Source organism: Macaca fascicularis, chromosome 6 (assembly GCF_037993035.2).
Source record: "Macaca fascicularis isolate 582-1 chromosome 6, T2T-MFA8v1.1".
Classification (NCBI taxonomy): domain Eukaryota; kingdom Metazoa; phylum Chordata; class Mammalia; order Primates; family Cercopithecidae; genus Macaca; species Macaca fascicularis.
Window position 1 is genome coordinate 43997976 of NC_088380.1, and position 18258 is coordinate 44016233.

General features: G+C 39.7%; 1 long non-coding RNA gene across 4 annotated transcripts in view; it reads right to left on the reverse strand.

The window, feature by feature from the left end:
* Positions 1 to 3638: 3638 nt before the first annotated feature.
* LOC141406991 (uncharacterized) overlaps positions 3639 to 18258 on the reverse strand; it is a 32908-nt gene continuing 18288 nt past the window's right edge. For 2 of the 4 annotated variants that reach the window (XR_012413651.1, XR_012413650.1), the window contains one exon: positions 7567 to 7698. This is a non-coding gene — a long non-coding RNA (uncharacterized lncRNA). Of the gene's footprint in view, positions 4224 to 7566; positions 7699 to 10617; positions 10757 to 18258 lie in introns of those variants that run through there. The other 2 variants (XR_012413649.1, XR_012413652.1) reach the window with 2 other exon arrangements.

The following is an 18258-nucleotide window of genomic DNA, read 5'->3' on the forward strand; positions in this document are numbered from 1 at the left end:
TACACCAAGTGGCCAACTTTGGGTGAGTGGAGTGCATTTACCTAGGTAGAGGATGGGATTAGGTTAGAGGCCCAACTTAACTCTCTCCTAAGACAGGGAAGGTTAAAGGCCCCCTTAATAAAAGTCAAAGACACTTGGCCGAACCTGGGTTCAAGGCCCAACTTAGGAAGGTTAGAGTCCCTCCCAAGATTTAGGGGGTTGAGGCCCCATTCAGTAAAATCCCTCTTGGCTAAAAATGGGTTTGGCACCATGGGATGTTAACTGCTATGTTCTTTGTATTAATCTGCCTTGTCCTCTTTGCTGCATGAATCAATTTCTTGGTTGCTATCTCAGTTTCACTGTCATTTTCAGGAAACATCATTTAACTGGTCTTAGGGATTTGAACTTTCTCTTCCTTTGTGTACCTCCTGATTTCTGTCCACTTGCTTTTGAAACATTGGGAACAAAAGGCATTGCAGGATTTGGTTTTATTATATTTGGCTTATTTTAAGACTCTAACTGCTAAGGTCCCATCTCTAAAATTGCTGATTGAGATTTGGTATTTAACAGGTATGAGCAATAAGATTAGATAGATGTGGTTATGTTTTGCTGCAGCTATGCCCACTAGTTGTAATAAAGAAGCACTTTATTGATATGGTTTGGCTGTGTCCCACCCAGATCTCATCTTAAATTGTAGTTCTCATAATTCCCACATGTCATGGGAGGGAATCGGTGGGAGGTAATTTAATCATGGAGGCAATTACACTCATGCTGTTTTTATGATAATGAGTTCTCACCAGATCTGATGGTTTTATAAGGGGCTTTCCCCGCTTTTGCTCGGCACTTCTCCTTGCTGCCACCATGTGAAGAAGGATGTGTTTGCTTCTCCTTCTGCCATGATTGTAAGTTTCCTGAGGTCTCCTCAGCACTGCTGAACTGTGAGTCAATTAAGCCTCTTTCCTTTATAAATTACCCAGTCACAGGGATGTCTTTATTAGCAGCATGAGAACAGACTAAAACAGATAGAAATCAGGGGACTTTTCTCCTTGCTTTTCTGTTTCATTTGCACACTAAAAAAATTCTTTCCTTTCTTGGATTCAGGTAAATTGGCGTTGCTTGTCCAATCCATGCTACCATTGTTGCCCAGAACATGCTTGCTCTGGTCATCCCCATCTAAATCCTCTTCATTTTGTTTGCCTTATTTGACATTTATTTTGTCAGATTTCATGTTATGGTTTATTTAAGATACATGGCTTAGCTCATTTATATTATTTGGCTTGTGTGAATAAGAGAATTCGGTTTTCAGCAGAGGTCTCGTCATTAATGCAACTGGCCTTAAGACCTCTCTTATCCTTTTCAGTGGAACTTGGCCAGTGGCAAAACAGTCTTGTAGATTTGGAACTTTTCTTCCAACATCACCTGCCTCCTTCATGGGACCCATGTTGTTGATTCCAAAGGACTCAATGTTAGAATGTATTCTTGAATGTTGGGACGAGTTTAAATTAAATGGGCTTAAGAAGAGGAAATTGATGCTTCTATGTAATACTGTTTGGCCTTGATATTATTTGGAAAAACAAGAAAAATGGCCACCTACTGGAACTACAGCCTTGAATACTATACTTCAACTCGATTTGTTTTGTAAGAGGGAAGGGAAAATGGGATGAAATGCCACATGTTCAAGTATTTCTGTTGCTCAGTCAGGAGAAAACCCTGCAGCAGGCATGTGCATGTTTGATGAGAGGAAAGGAAGAAAAAGAACTAGGATAACAGATGATCCCTTGATGCAAGCACCCCAAGTTCAGCGGGCATTTTTGGGTGGAGCAGAACCTCCTCTGTCAGCTCTGAATATTCAGTGCATTGGCCTCTTCTCCTTTTAGTCCACCTGGAAGTTGTATTGAAACCCCTACATCCCCTTCCCCTTACTTGTCTAGTCCTACTTTATACCCACCACTTCCTGAAGAATCTAGCCTTGCAGGTACTACTTGTAGTGAAGCCTCTTTTTAATCTCCAAAGGGAAATCTTTGTCCACTTAGACAAGTGGCAAACAGAGAAGAAGGCACTGTAAGAGTACATGTCCCCTTTTCTATGTCTGATGTGGCTCTATGTAAAGAGAAGTTTGGCCATTTTTCTGGAAAATTCAGGAAAATTCATAGATGAGTCTGAGTCATTATGTAACTGTTAAGTATGCCAGACTTTAAATCCAGCTGCCTATCTGCCTGAACCCACAGGCACCCTATATCATTTTTTTTTTTTTTTTTTGAGATGAAGTCTTGCTCTTGTTTCCCAGGCTGGAGTGCAATGGCATGATCTCGGCTCACTGCAACCTCCACCTCCCAGATTCAAGTGATTCTCCTTCCTCAGCCTCCTGAATAGCTGGGATTACAGGTGCCTACCACCACGTCCAGCTAATTTTTATATTTTTAGTAGAGATGGGGTTTCACCATATTGGCCAGGCTGGTCTTGAACTCCTGACCTCAGGTGATCTGCCTACCTCGGCCTCCCAAAGTGCTGGGATTACAGGTGTGAGACACCGCACCCTGCCAATCATTCTTGTAAACAAGTTACGGAGCAAATTTATTCCAGCTGGCCAAATTGAAAGGCTAAGCCTCTAGATAAGCCTGAAGTAGAATGTCTTACAGATGGAAGTAGCTTTGTGCACCAGGGAAACAGAAAAGCTGGGTATGCAGTTGTCAGTCAACATGAGGTAATTGAATAGAAGCCTTACCAACTTCTACTTTGGCTCAAAAAGCAGAATTAGTAGCTCTTATTAGAGCCCTGCAACTGGAAAAGGACTTAAGAATCAACATTTACACTTCCTGGTACTTCATGCTCATGCTGCTATCTGGGAGGAATTGCTAAGGGCTCCTCTGTGCAGCATCACTTGGAAAATTTAAATCTATTAGATGTTGTTTTGCTGCCCAAGAAGTAGGTGTAATCTGTTTCAGAAGGCATCAAAAATGAGACTGTAGTGTGACAAAGGGAAACTCCTTTGCAGATGCTGCAGCTAAGGCTGCTGCATTAATGGAGCCAGTTGGACTTGTAGGCATATTAGTGCCTACCAGCCCAGTAATGACAGAACCGAGATATACCGAGAGAAATAAGAATGGGCTAAAGGTCAGAGTTTAATTCAAGATTCTTCTGGCTGGGTAATCAGTGACAACAAACTGTTGATCCTGGGTGCTAATCAGTGGGAAATAGTTAAGCATTTGCATGATTCTACTCATTTGGGAAGAGATTCTCAATTTCAGTTAATGTCTCATCTTTTTTAAGTAAAAGGTTTATTTAAAACAGTAAAGCAGGTAACTTCGGCCTGTAAAGTCTGTGCCCAGAATAATCTGAATAACCAATCTTTACCTCCTTCTTCAGTAAGGCTTGTTCAGCTTAGGGGAATATACCCCAGTGAAGATTGGCAAGTAGACTATACTCAGATTATCCCATGTAAAGGGTTTAATATTTAGTTATTCATCGACACCTTTACCAGTAGGATTGAGGCTTTCCCTACTTGGTCTGAAAAGACAATTGAGGTTTCTAAACTGCCATTGAAGGAAACAAGTCCTAGATTTGGCTTGCCTAAGAGATTGCAGAGTGATAATGACCCATCTTTCACAGTGACAATACTCCAAAATATATCTTCAGGCCTAGGAATCCAGTACTGCCTTCATTTAGTGTGGAGGCCGCAGTTTTCAGGGAAAGTAGAAAGAGCCCAATCAAACGCTAAAAAGGACTCTTTCTAAACTATAACAGGAAACATCAGCAACCTGGCTGTCTTTATTGCCTGTAGCCTTGTTACAGGTTCCAGTGGCCCCCTCCAAGGGAAATCTGCAGCTCAGTCCTTTTGAAATAATGTATGGAAGGACTTTCTTAACTACATACTTCCTGATAGATACTTTCATGCTACAAAGTTATGTAATCAACTCAGGACAAGTGCAAAAGACACTCCTTGGATATGGAAACCAAAGACTCCTTCCCCAACTAAGGAAGAGAATCCTATTATAACCCAGCTGGGAGGTTGTATCCCATTAAAAACTTGGGAGGAAGGATCTCCAGCAGATCAACTTTCCCCCAAATGGAAGGGACCCTAGCAAGTTCTTCTTAGTATCCCAACTGCAGTTAAACGTCTAGGAATAAACAACTGGGTCCACTTATCTTGAATTAAACTTGTTTCTTATGACGTCCCACAGGTCGACCGAACACAAGACACTAATACCACTTACTCCCATGAATCAACCAGTGACCTCTGGCTCCTGTTCAAAATAAACAAAAGGGATTGGCAACACAAAGACAGGGATTGGCATCCTACTTTTGGGTATAAGTTGGAATCACACAGAGAGTAACTTATTTGCTGAGAGGGCACAGACTTTAATTTCTCTACATAATCGGACAAACTGTTGAGTATGTGGAGAATTGCCACTTTCCTCTACTTCTGGTTTGCCCTCGCATATTCAACTGGCCAACCTAAGTTTATGGGGACTTTATTATGATTGGGAAACTGAATATTGTAAACATATTCTCTCTTTTCCCATGTACCATAGCCACACAGACCTTAGTCCTTTCCTTTCCTATGGAGAGAAAAAAAGGCACTTTTTCATGTCATTAGGAAACAGCTAAATTCCACCCCAACTTTAGGTTATACTGTACATGATGGACTTAGGCAGATGACAGCTGTTCAAGTACTGGTATCAGGCAAAGGATCTCTATGTTTTGAAAGGTGCAATAATAGTCACCACCACACTGGAACACATGATATCGGATGGTTGCTGCCTCAACAATGTAATCAGACCCTTCTTTTAACAGACCATATTTGGTTGGGATGGCAACATAATTCACCAAAAATGGGTACCTACCCTTCCCCTTGGGGATGGTTATGGGCTTGTGGAACCCATGGCTGGCCACACTTTTACCTTATAATTGGACTGGACAGTGTATGTGGGGTCATCCTTATCTCCCAGGACATATCCTCACCAAATTGAACTCTCTCTCATCTAACTGGGAAATTGTAAAGGCTCGGCATACATGACAAAAATGGGCATTTTTGTGATTCTACCTGTAGGCTATATTTTCCTCACAGGCGCCATGATGGATATCGAGCTGCAAGTCGAAGCCCTAGCCAAGCACATGGCTGCAACTTTCAATAATACTTACCATGCCTTACCTTCCTAACTTAGGAAACTTCTCAGATTAGGCAGGTGACCTTACAAAATTATATGAGTTTGGAATTTTAACAGCAGCCTGAGGGGAAACTTGTGCTTTGTTCAAAACCGAATGTTGTGTGTATGTTCTGGACAGTATACTTAATATTACCCAGTCTATGAAAGCTTTAGACACTCATATCTCTGTCATTGATGCGCTATCAGACGACCCTATATCAGCTTGGTTCCAAAAACTGCCCAGTTCTCGGCACGCCTTCCTGTTTAGTTTACTTGGGATGATTTCACTATTTTGCCTTGCTGTTGTGAATATACTGCTGTTGTACTTTTTGTGTAGGAATGCAAGATAAGCTTACTCAACGCTTTCTTAAATTGAACACTTGTTAATCTTCCAGATATCCCTTTTGCTGGGACTCAGAGTTACAAATGGCCCTCACCATACTGATGCTTTCTGACTGAGCTCCTCCCTACCGTCCTTTCTACCTGAATATGAGACCCTAATAGGTAGGTAGGAATATCATTGCCCCTGTTCAGCATGAAGTTACAGAAGATGGATCTTCATTCTTCTGCAACCCCGATTACGGGTTCTCTTGTAAAAGGGATGGGGGAAATATGTCAGAAGCATTCGAACCAGAGTGATTCCATCTTGAATTGACTCCATCTAGAAGAATAAGGCTGGGACTTGCTGGGCTGCATTCCCATGGGGTTAGGTATTCCTAGCCTCTAGATATTTAAGGTTAAGGGAACAGATTAAAAATGTTTACTAAACAGACCCAGGCCCAGGAATGACCAATATCCTGACATCTTGAGAACAAAGACATTCCTAATTTTGCTTTAAACAGAATAATATCAATTCTTGCAAAATATAGTATTTGAGAAAATTAGTCCTTTATCACAAACCCTTGTAATAGAGCACATCTCCCTGTGATTTTTGTTGTTGTTGTTGTTGTTGTTGTTGTTATCCTATATATAAACAAGCTCTGTACTTACGGTGGGTGCATTCCTCCTCTTACTTTTGGGAATGATCTACTCTGTCTATGGACTATTTCACTCCTTCACTTTCTTAACAACCTTACTTTCACTTTGCACTGTGGACTCATCTCGAACTTTTTCTTGCGCAAGATCCAAGAATCCTCTCTTGGGGTCTGGATCAGGACCCTTTTTTGGTTACAGAAACAGACAGACAAAGGAGTGGAAAAACAAAAGGGATAAGCAGAAAATAGCAAATTTGAATATATCATTTTATATCTTTTTTATCAGTCTCTTAGTCCCGAGAATAGATCAGTTCAGTTAAACAGCTATGTCCCATTCCAGGAGGTGGCATTACAGATGGGTTAGGACTCTATATATGAAGCAGGCAAACAGATTTTTAATAAAAGGTGTTTCTACGAAAACAGAAGAGAAACAAAGGTTAATATCTACTGTAGACTATACACTAGTTTTTTGAGAGTCTCTGTAGTTCTTCAGATTGTAGTGTTAATCTGACAGAGTCTCCTGGTTGTAGTTTAAATCAGGTCTTGCAGTGAACTTTCTGAGTATTCCATACATCAACAAACAAAAAGGCTGTTTATATATAAGTTGCTATAGTGATTTTTCCCATAGTTTATTTAAGTTGTCTTGCTGCAGTCTGCAGGGCTTCAAGAAAAGCATAGTTTTAAGTTCTACTTATTCCAAGTCAGGAAAACAGGAGAAAAAAATTTAAATGTTAGCTTGGAGACTTGTAGCCAGGAAAGAATTCAAGATTTAGTTCAAATGTAGGCAAATAATTAAAACTTAAAAACAATGGACAAAGCTAGAATCTAACAACAGGTACGCTATCATTTTCTTCTGAAACATAATTTTCTCTCTCCAGTCCCCCTTTTCTACTAATGGCAAATCATAGTAGGACCAATTTATTTGCAAATAAGTTTTAGTTTTATTATATTTGGCCTGATTATTTGCATAAAGTACAGCAAAAATAGTGTTCACCACATACAGACTCTTTTTAAGTTTGGCTTTGTTGGAACTTTTTCATAAGGAATTTCACATTCAACTTTTTAAAACTCTCAACACTAAGAAGCCAAGACAAGGATTCACCATCAGACTGTACTTGTAATTCCTGTGTAAGTTGGATACACTCCTCTCTTGTCAAGGTCCCCAAAATATCCTGAGGCTCCTGGGCCTGCCAGAGAGTGACATTCTTTACTACCGCAAGGTCAGGAACCTTGTAAGGAAACTGTGTAGACAAGGTACCAGGCTAATTTTTCCAACAGGCTTTTTATAGGCTCTATAAAGTCAACTTGAAATCCTCAAAGCAGTCTGGTCATTAAAAAATTATGCCATTTCAATGAAAGCCTTGGCAAAATAATTAGTGTATCTAACTGTGTTCTGTTACAAAAGAAAACAGATCCTTATTGAATTTGTACAAATAACTATATTGCCAAAAGTGAAGAATACTCACAAATACTTTCCAAATTCTGGAGACATCAGGTAGACAGAAAGGTTAGTGTTTCAGTTGTTCTCACAAAAGTGTAATTTATCCAATTACTGTAAGCTATGAACAGCTCAAAAGAAAAAAATAATTTTCTTGAATCTGGAAAACAAAACATAAAAACTATCAGCAATGTTTGAAACCAAAAAAAGGTTATGAAAATATTATTTTGGCATTGTATCAGTTCAGCCCCATGTAATTAACTTTTATTCTGCTTGATGTTGGATTAGCAATCTTCATTAATTTATTAGCTTTTACAAAATTATTTTAGAAGTTTTTAACTAGTCCAATGGTGTGAATTCCAAAGTTATCAGAAAACTGTGTTTAAGAGTACTTGCCAGGGCCCTTTCCATGTTTTTTTTTTTTTTTTTTTTTTTTTGAACAAGTAAATTTTAGACTGTAGCCAATTACAAACCAGTTTTGAAAAGAATCCAAGTAAAACAATAATCATCTGTGAATGACAAAAGACTTAGAAGAGCCATGATTACTGATGCAACTGACAAGGAAATTTCATTATTTCTGTGGTATACAATAATTTAACAGGATAACAATTATTACTAATAACATATAACAAGATCTATCAACATTTTAGCAATATGATACAATTTTGGGATGCATATTAATAACAGATTTATACAAATATAACTCGGAGAAAATTAAGCAACATTTTTTATTTGATCAGCTTCCTGTATGATTTTAATATACCAAATTAGCCTAATATGTTTCTCTTGGACTTCCAGGGGTCCTATTTGGACTTCCAAAGGTTTTAGGTCCCAAAAGTTAGCTTGAGGTCAAAAACATTTAATTTAGAATTTTAAATTTGATTTTGGAAAGTTTGTCAAATATCAGAGGTTTAAAACACTTGATCAAAATAAGATTACAGGTCACTGTAAGATAATAGTTATTCACTTAGCCAAAGTGATAATTCAAAAATTTCAAAAAGCAAAAACTTTACTCTTTGACAGACAGGAGACTCAGTTTTCTAAACTTCAAAAGACATAATAAAAACAGCATTAGGGAAATTATCTCCTCTTATTAGTAGTATTTTTGCAGTTTACTCAAAAGGTAAACAAAAATCTTTTACTATGTCTTATTAATATATACAAAAATCTTGTTCAAAAGAGAAATACAAATTCTAACTTTGTGCCAGTGTATTATAAATGCTAAAGCTAATTTTAATAAAGCCTTATAAACAGATCAATCCAACTGCAATTGTTTTCTTTTCCTTTTTTTGTTTTTGTTTTTTTGAGACAGGGTCTTACTTTGTCACCCAGGCTAGAGTGCAGTGGTGCAATCTTGGCTTACTGCAACCTTTGACCCCCGGACTCAAGCGATTGTCCCATCTCAGCCCCCCAAGTAGCTGGGACTACAAGTGTGTACTACCATGCCAAGCTAATTCCTTTTGTATTTTTGGTAGTGAGAGAGTTTCACTATGTTGCCCAGGATGGTCTCAAACTCCTGAGCTCAAGTGATCTGCCCATCTCAGCCTCCCAAAGTGCTGGGATTACAGATGTTAGCCACTGCATCCAGCCTGCAATTGGTTTTGACTGCACAAGAAAAAACGTAAAAGGGTTCCATGAACCTTTTATAACCTCTTATAATTGTTACCGTTTTATTTCTTTCCTCAATTTTCTATGTCCATTCACTTTCAGGTCCTTAAAAAAATAGCAGAGATAGTGTAAACCTGTCTGACAAACAGACCCAGAAAAAATATCTAAATTAAATTCAGAAGATGTTTCCATTTTATTTTACCCCAAATTTTAAACTATCTTCATTTACCACAGATTACTAATGCTTTGTGAACTTGAAAAGCATTTGGGCTTATTTACTTAATTTATGAGTACTCATTTATTTATGTCAAGTTGCTACCATACAGGCAATATATAAACATAGACACATATCCATAAATTATAAATTCAAATACTTTATATTATTTTTTCTTTTTTTGAGACAGAGTTTCACTCTTACTGCCCAGGCTGGAGTGCAATGGTGCAATCTCGGCTTACTGCAACCTCCGTCTCCTGGGTTCAAGCTATTCTCCCGCCTCAGCCTCCCGAGTAGCTGGGATTACAGGTGTGTGTCATCATGCCTGGCTAATTTTTGTATTTTTAGTAGAGATGCATTTTTAGTACAGACATTTTTAGTTTCCCCATGTTGGCCAGGCTGGTCTTGAACTCCTGACCTCAGGTGATCTGCCCCCCTTGGTCTCCAAAAGTGATAGGATTACAGGCATGAGCCACCGCACCTGGCCTATGTCTTTAAAATTTTAGCCACGAGACCAGTAAAACTCGTTAGTTCAAAAGGACAGTTGAATTCAAATGCAGCTTTGTAAATGGAAAGGTTACAGTTTGTCTGTCTTTCATGGCTGAAGATCTTACCAAGTTTTAAGAAAAACAGCATAGCAAATTTACATCTCAAAACAGAGAAAATTAATTTAAGCATTTTCAAGAAGAAGTTTGGGTGTGTTAGAGAAAGATTAAAAATGGACAAGTGATATAGTTTGAGTATTTGTCCCCTTCAAATCTCATGTTGAAATGTTATCCCCAGTGTTGGAGGTTGGGTCAAGAAGGAGGTTTTTGGGTCATGGTGGCAGGTCCCTCACGAATGGCTTGGTGCTGTCCTTGTGGTAATGAGTGAATTCTTGTTCCATTAGCTCATGTGAGAGCTGGTTTTAAAAAGAGTCTAGTGTCTTTCCCACCTTTCTCTTGCTCCTTTTTTGGCCATGTGATATGCCTGCTCCTCCTCTTCGCCTTTCACTGTGATTGTAAGCTTATTTTTATTTTCTTTCTTTCCATTTCTTTTCTTTTCTTTTTTTTGAGATGAAGTGTCACTCTGTTGCCCAGGCTAGAGTACAGTGGTGTGATCTCAGCTCACTGCAACCTCTGCCTCCCAAGTTCAAACGATCCTCCTGCCTCAGCCTCCTGAGTGGCAGGAATTACAGACACATACCACCATGCCCAGCTAATTTTTGTATTTTTAGTAGAGTAGGGGTTTCACCATGTTGGCCAGGCTGGTCTCGAACTCCTGACCTCAAATGATCCATCCATCTCTGCCTCCCAAAGTGCTGTGATTACAGGCATGAGCCTCTGCACCCGGCCAATTGTAAACTTCTTGAGGTCGTCACCAGAAGCAGATGCTGGCATCATGCTTCTTGTACAGCCTGCAAAATAGTGAGCCAAATAAACTTCCTTCCTTTAAAAATTACCAAGCCTCAGGTATTCCTTGATAGCAACACAAAACAGACAAACACACCAATGTAACATAAAATTATAGAAATTCCCATAGGATGTTAAAAAGAAAGATACAAATGAGCATAGAGGAAATTCAGAAGCCTTTTAAAAATAACTAGCTAAGCCTGTGCAACATGGTATAAAACTTTGCCTCTACAAAAGCAACAAAATTAGCCAGCCATGGTGGGTGTGCCTGTAATAGCAGCTACCTGAGAGACTGAGGTAGGAGGATGAGGACATTGCTTGAGCCCAGGAAGTTGAGGCTGCAGTGAGCTGTGATTGTGTGACTGCATTCCAGCCTGGACAACAGAGTAAGACCCAATCTGATATGGTCTGGATATTTGTCCCCACCCAAATCTCATGTTGAAATGTAATAACTGGTGGGAGGTATTTGGATCATGGGGGCAGGTCCCTCACGAATGGCTGGTGCCATCCCCTTGGTGCCAAGTGAGTTTTTGCAAGATCTGGTCATTTTAAAGTATGTGGCACCTCCCCACACACTCTCTTTCTCTTATTTCTGCTTTTGCCGTAAGATGTACCTTTGCCTTTCACCATGATTGTAAGCTTCCTAAGGACTCCTCAGAAGCAAATGCTGGCACTATGCTTCTTGTACAGCCTGCAGCACTGTGAACCAACTAAACCTCTTATAAATTACCCAGTCTCAGATATTTCTTTATAGCAACTGAAGAATGGCCTAATACACTGTCGGGGGGCGGGGGGAAACAAAAACCCAAACCAAAACCAAAAACAAACACCTAAATGTCAGAAAGTCATATTTTGGAGACCAATCTAGTCATATTGGTGGCTTCTAATTTAGTCTCTGTTTTCTACTTAGACCACTGGGCTCAGGGCAGAGCCCATTAAGGAACAGGGCAAACAAAGCATTTGCAGTTTTTAGGGCCTAATATTTGTATATGTAAAAAGTAGGCACAGCTGGAAGATAGAGCATCTAGAGTTTTAAACATCAAGGATTCCACTTTTTCACTGAACCCTGGGCCCCCCACAAAAGAGAGAAACACCAAAGGACTGGGCTGCACAGTGTTTCCAGAGTACACTTTACTACAAATATGTCACCCTGAGGCTGGTGTGTGTGTGTGAGGCATTAGTGAGAGTGACATATTGTGCGTGAGGCATTAGTGGGTGGGGGACCCATACCAATCAGCCCATTCTGTGATCAGCCCATCCACCATGGAAGAGTTATTCCTTGGTTGTGAGTATTCCCACAGTCTCCATGTGTTCAACTATGCCTTTTTTATAGAATAGAGCAAAGAAACAAGTAGCCTATATACAGTAGTAACTATTAATTACAACCACTGTCAGCTACCTCCAGAACTGCAGCCCTCACTAGTGACCCATCAGCCATTGCACACACAAGGTCAAATTCTCTAATAGGTCAAAGTAATTCCTTGAACCCCCAAAGCCAAAGAGACCAGGTAATGCAATGCAAAGGAGAGTGGAGCTTTAGACCTGATAAGAACTTGCCCGTGACTCTTCAAACTCTACAGGAAGACAGAAGACCATCTCCCCAAAGTGGGTGAGTGGCAGCTTTTTCTATGTTTCTTTCAGGGTCTTTAGACATCCCCACAAGATCCTTTTATGTGATATTCAAGACAGCAAAGAGAAAGGAGGAACAAAAAGTCAATGAAGTTTTACACTTTTTTCAACAAAAATCATACCACAAGAAATGAAGCAAACAAAAATACCAAATATATAATGAAAAGGAATTTCAGTAAACTAGAAAAATCCTCAGAATATATACATAACTATATATTCAACATATACGTTGAATATTAGCTTTTAATTAAGCTGACTTCTGATCATAGAGCTTTTTAAAAATATATTTTCAGATCTTTTATTATCAGATTTTAGCTGGGACAAATAGCTGATACTCCTGACTTTTAAACTTTTTTACCAAAGGTAACTTTGCAAGTGACTCAACAATTTAACTAAGGACACATGAGGTGTCTCCAAAGAGGTACAAAGCAGTCTTCACAAGATACAGATGCATTCAAAGACAGCTCAAAGAAAATAAAGTTTCAGTAGCCGCAAACAGGATTCAACCCACATCTGTCCAGCCATATTCTCTAGTGTCTCAACTTCTCAGCTGACTGTCCACACACGAAGGCCCAAAAGCCTCATATGCCCCCACAGATGGAAGGAGGCAGAAAATCAAAAGCTGTCCATGAAAGGGAAAAGGATCAACAACAAATGGGTACCCCAAAAAGCCAAAAGTCACACAAATATCAAACCAAAAGGTATTGGTTCCCTGACTGGTAATCAAACCCAGACCACAGTAGTGAAAGCACAGAATTTTAACTACTGGACTGAAAGGTGGAGCAGCTTTATTGTGAATCCTATAGACAGTTTGAGCATATATATTATGATTTTCACTTTGTGTTAGGTTAGATTTTCACTTTGTAATTTTGTCAAGAGAATTTCTAAGGTTAGCCATGACACTATTATATGTCTTTATTTTAATTTGTTCTGTCTATAAACACAAAGAAGGCAATTGTTTAGAACCAAGCAACAAGGGTTGAGATGACAAAAGCCCACAGAGATGGGACTTTTTAAGACAAACTCCCCTGACAGCTTGACACATTCATAACAAAAAGTATGCTAGTTAAAATCTTACATGTCTCACGTCCCAGCCATTTTCAGACTGGTCACCTTATATGACCTGAAAATCATGCCTCATAGATGGTGGAGACCAAGAGAGAGTGCTCTCACTTGGTCACCAGCCACACTTTCAAGGACATAAAACAAGATGAAAGGGGAATCTCATATGGTTTTTATTTTTGGGGCCCACAACAAAGTTTATAAGCTGTTCTGGTCAGAACTATAATACTAACAAGTCCACAAGGCTGGCTGGAACAATGGGCTTATAAAGGTTTTAGGCCTATGTTCTATCTCATGCTTGGTACCCTTCTTTATGACATAACAACACAGAAAGACAAAGAAAGAAAAAGTTGATTTCTGGGACTAAAAGGATCAAATAATATGAATACTTAAACCAAAAATTACACCAGAGTCACAACACCCAAGACTAGTCACACAAATCCTTTTCTCCCATTAATCAAGATTTTGCAGAGAAAAAAGAGACAAACAGGGATTTTAACTGTCAACTTGATCAGATTCCACAGAAAGAGAGGCCAGAAGCCTGGCTGGTAAGAAATTCTTGTTCTTCTGGCAGCTAGTCAGGTCCTGGGTTCCCTTCACTGTGGCTTGTAGAAGAGCAGAACAGTTTTGGTATCCTGCTCACAGCACCAAAACCGTAGGAGCCAAGCAAAAACTTCCCCTTTGCCCTCTGAAGGTCCACTGAAAAATCAACTGATAAAAGGCAGCTTAATAGGAGAAATGGCACAGAAATTTATTAACATACCCACAAAGGAGAACCACAGAGTAATTATTCCTCATGTCATTTCTTCTTTTAATTAGTTTTTCTCAGCTGACGTTTCAACAAAATTTCAGAGGGCAAAGGGGAAGATTTTCCTTGGCCTCTACAATACGAATTCATTCATTTGCTTGTTCATTCAACAAATATTGATTTTGTGTCTACTTTGTGCCAGACACTGTTCCAGGTGCTGAGGATATGCAGGGGTGTGAGATTGGTAGGTTGGAGGAATATGAGACATGAAGCAGGAAAACAAGTTCAGTGGCTACTGTAGAAATTCTGGTGAGAAATGATGGTGTCTAGTAATGTAGTGGTAGTGGGGTTGGAGAGAAGGGCCACATTGAAGAAATATTTAGGAAGAAGTTGACAGATTGTGTGTGAGGCATTGGTGAGAGGCCAGAGATCAGGATGACTTTCAGGATTCTGGCTTTGGTGCCTCAGCCTGTAAGATTCGGAATACCAGAAGGAAGCAGATGAGGGGACTCTCATTTCTTCCATTTTGGATATTTCATTCGGTACCTGGAGCATCCAAGTGGAGTTCTTCAGAGGAGAGTTAAATTTATGGTGTTGGCACTCAGAGCAATGTTACTTGAGTTAGAGATTTGATAGCTGAAGCCACAGGAAGAAATGAGATTATTTAGGAAAAGTGAGACAGAAAAGAAGAGAAAATTATCAAATTTAATTGCTGGATTGAAGAAGAGAAATCTGTTTTCTTCATTTACATAGGAATAAAATGACAGAAGCCAGTGGAGAATAGAAGGTTAAAGAGGAAGAGCTTACGAGTGCCCAATGTTGGTTAGGGGCCATGGGAAATCTTTCCCTTTGCCTTCTGAAGTTTTGCTGAAAATCACTGACAAAAGGTAGATTACTAGGAGAAAAGGCATACACATTTATTTGGTTAGAGTTATACCTGACACAGGAGCCTTTAGAATGCGGACCCAAAGATACAGAGGAAACTGCCCATTTTTATCGTTAGGTTTAACAAAGTATGGGCAGCTATGTAGAAGTATGATTGGACAAAAAGGGTATGATCTAATGCTAAAGACTGAGTGGGGAAACACAGAAAGGCCTGTCTGTCTAGATTCTTCTTGGCATCTCTGAGAATGGATTTCTTCATTCTGGGTATGGGGCAGGATGCTCTCTGGAATGAGGGTCTTTAGACATACAATCAAATAAGGTAGGTCAAATAATTTTTTTTAATGACTGATTTTTACACAAAAACGTTGGAGGAACGTTAGGATAATACTTTCAGGTTTTATGGCTGGTGTTGGGGAAATGGGGTTCTGGTTTCTATGACCTGCCTTGAGGAAGAAAAATTCTAGTTTCTAAGGCTAGCCTTGGGAGAATGAGGGGCCAGAGGCAGGAGGATAGAGGGTCAGAGAGATTTGCTTCTGAAGCCTTTGTATTGGAATATTGTTTTTCTGGGATCCTACAGTTGCAGAGATGTGAAATAATAGTAGGATTCTGAAGAGTCCATGAAAGTGCACCCTTTCCTGAGATTCAGCACTCTAGATGCTGCAGTGGGTGTATCCTGCCCGAGGCCATTAAACTAACGAATAAACAACCACTTCTGGGAATCCAGTGCTAAGCAATCATCTCGTTATAATTTTATTATCCATCTAAATTTGCATATTGGGAGGAAAATAATAACAATAATAATTGCTAATATTTAGCACTTACTATGCTCCAAATAAACACTTTACATGGATTATCTAATTTAATTATCTCATATTGAGGTAGATCAGCAGGACTTGTTTTCCAAACACTGGTCACAACTTTGCTAATCAAAACAGGAGGCATTAAAGAAATCAGCCAAATCAGCTAAAACCAAGAGGGCAATGAATGTGACCTCTAATTGCCATTGATCTTTGTTATACACTAATTATAATACATTCGCATGCTAAAATACTCACACTGGTGCCATAACAGTTTACAAATGCCATGGCAATGTCCAGAAGTTACCTTATATGGTTTAAAAGAGGAGGAACCCTTGGTTTTGAGAACTCCTCATCCTTTTCTAGAAAATTTATGAATAACCTGCCCCTTATTTAGCATATTAAGGAGTAACTATAAATATAGTTAGTCAGCAATCCATGGGTCCTACTCTGCCTATGGGGTAGCCCTGCCCTATCTATGGAACAGCCATTTTCCCGTATTCTGTTGCACTTAATAAACTCGGTTTGCTTTCACTTTACTCTGTCGCCTCACCCTTGAATTCCTTCCTGCATGAAGCCAAGAACTCTCCTGGGCTGAGGCCCAGTTTTGGGATTCACCTGCATCATCTTTCCTGGAGGGAAAATTAATCCCATGTTGTTAATCCCATGAAGGGATTAACAAGCTGAGGGGACCTGCGGGAGACCTTCACTGGACCCCCACCCCCACCCCCACTAACATCAATCAGCACCATTTTCCCTCCATGGATAGGTGAGTGTCTTCTTCATTCCCCTTGCTATTTGGGCAATTGTTTCTATTTTATGTAAGGTAGGACAGTTTCATTGTTTGTTTTGCATTTTTTCTTTCTTTCCTTTTTTTCTCCCAAGATATAGTCTTGCTCTGTCACCCAGGCTGGAGTGTAATGGCGCGATCTTGGCTTACTGCAAACTCCGCCTCCCAGGTTCAAGTGTTTCTCCTGCCTCAGCCTCTTGAGTAGCTGGGATTACAGGCGTACGCCACCATGCCCGGCTAATTTTTGTATTTTTAGTAGACACGGGGTTTCCCCATGTTGGCAAGCTGGTCTCAAACTTCTGACCTCATGATCCACCCGCCTCAGCCTCCCAAAGTGGTGGGATTACAGGCATGAGCCACCGTGCAGGCTGCATTTTTTCTTTTGTTATTATGAGTCATCCCCCATTGTGCTGACTTAGGGATGTTGGAGTCATGTTGTTCTGTGTCCCCAGTTGTGTTGGAATTGTCCCCATAGGATTGTGGTTGAGAATCCCACCACTGAGGACCTTGGGCTTGTACCTTTGGGGTTCATTGTTGTCTGCCTCTGGGTTGTTCTGGGATATGTAGCATTTGGTGTGGGGGACCCTCATTTGTTGATGCCTGGAGGCTCCAGGTTTTTCAACATTAACTGGTTTTGTCTCTCTAAGATTGTGGGTTAGAGTCCCACTCTAGAGGGATCTAGGTATCCCCTCTAGGATTGTGGGTTAGAGTCCCATCCTTGGGAGATCTTGGTCTCTGTCATCATTTTTTCTTGTTGTCTTTGTCATCCCACTTTTTCTCCAAACCAAAATGCTTTCTTCACTTTTTGTGGAATTCAGACTATAAGAATCCTGTTTCCTTATTTTAATCTCTCCTTCAATAATTTGCTTATTAAAACACCTCTTTTGTTGCATTCCATTTGCTAGTGGATGCAGTCATCACTCTACTGTCCACTCATATCTCATAATTCATTTTTGTCATGCCAAGCTAACTGTACTTATGCCTTCTTTGCAGAAATTGGTGGCGATTGCCCTACTGACCTTTCTTGAGGGAAAAGGGAGGTAGGTATTTGAAAGAAAAATTAACTAGGCTCTTGCTAGATTTAGAAAAACTTCTGTGTCTAGTGGAGATCCTTGTTAGACATGGGGACATGGCAAGCATCTCAAAAGACTTGCTGCTAGGGTGTCAAAAGCAATAGGGATCAAATTCAAATTAAATGGCTTAAAGAGAAAGAGACCCATTTTCTTTTTTTTTTTTTCCTCATGGAAGAAAAACTTTAATTGCTGTTTCAAAAAACATCTGTATGAAGTAGAAATTGGTTTCAATAACATTAGTAAAGAATATGTTCTAGAAAGTGGAGGTAACTGGATGTAAAATTATGGCAGCAATTTAATAGAACGGTCCCAGACGGTTAGGCTGAGGCCAACACTTAATGAGGATGAAAGCTTTGTCTGTGGGGAATTTTGGATTATATTTGGAGAAATATTATACTGCGCATAAACCAAATTGAATTGCTCTCACAAGTGTTATAAAGTTTCATACAGTAAAAGGTTTTCTCTACCTGCACTTCAATTTCACAGCAAGGGTGGCAGAGAATACCTAAACACGGAAGAGAGC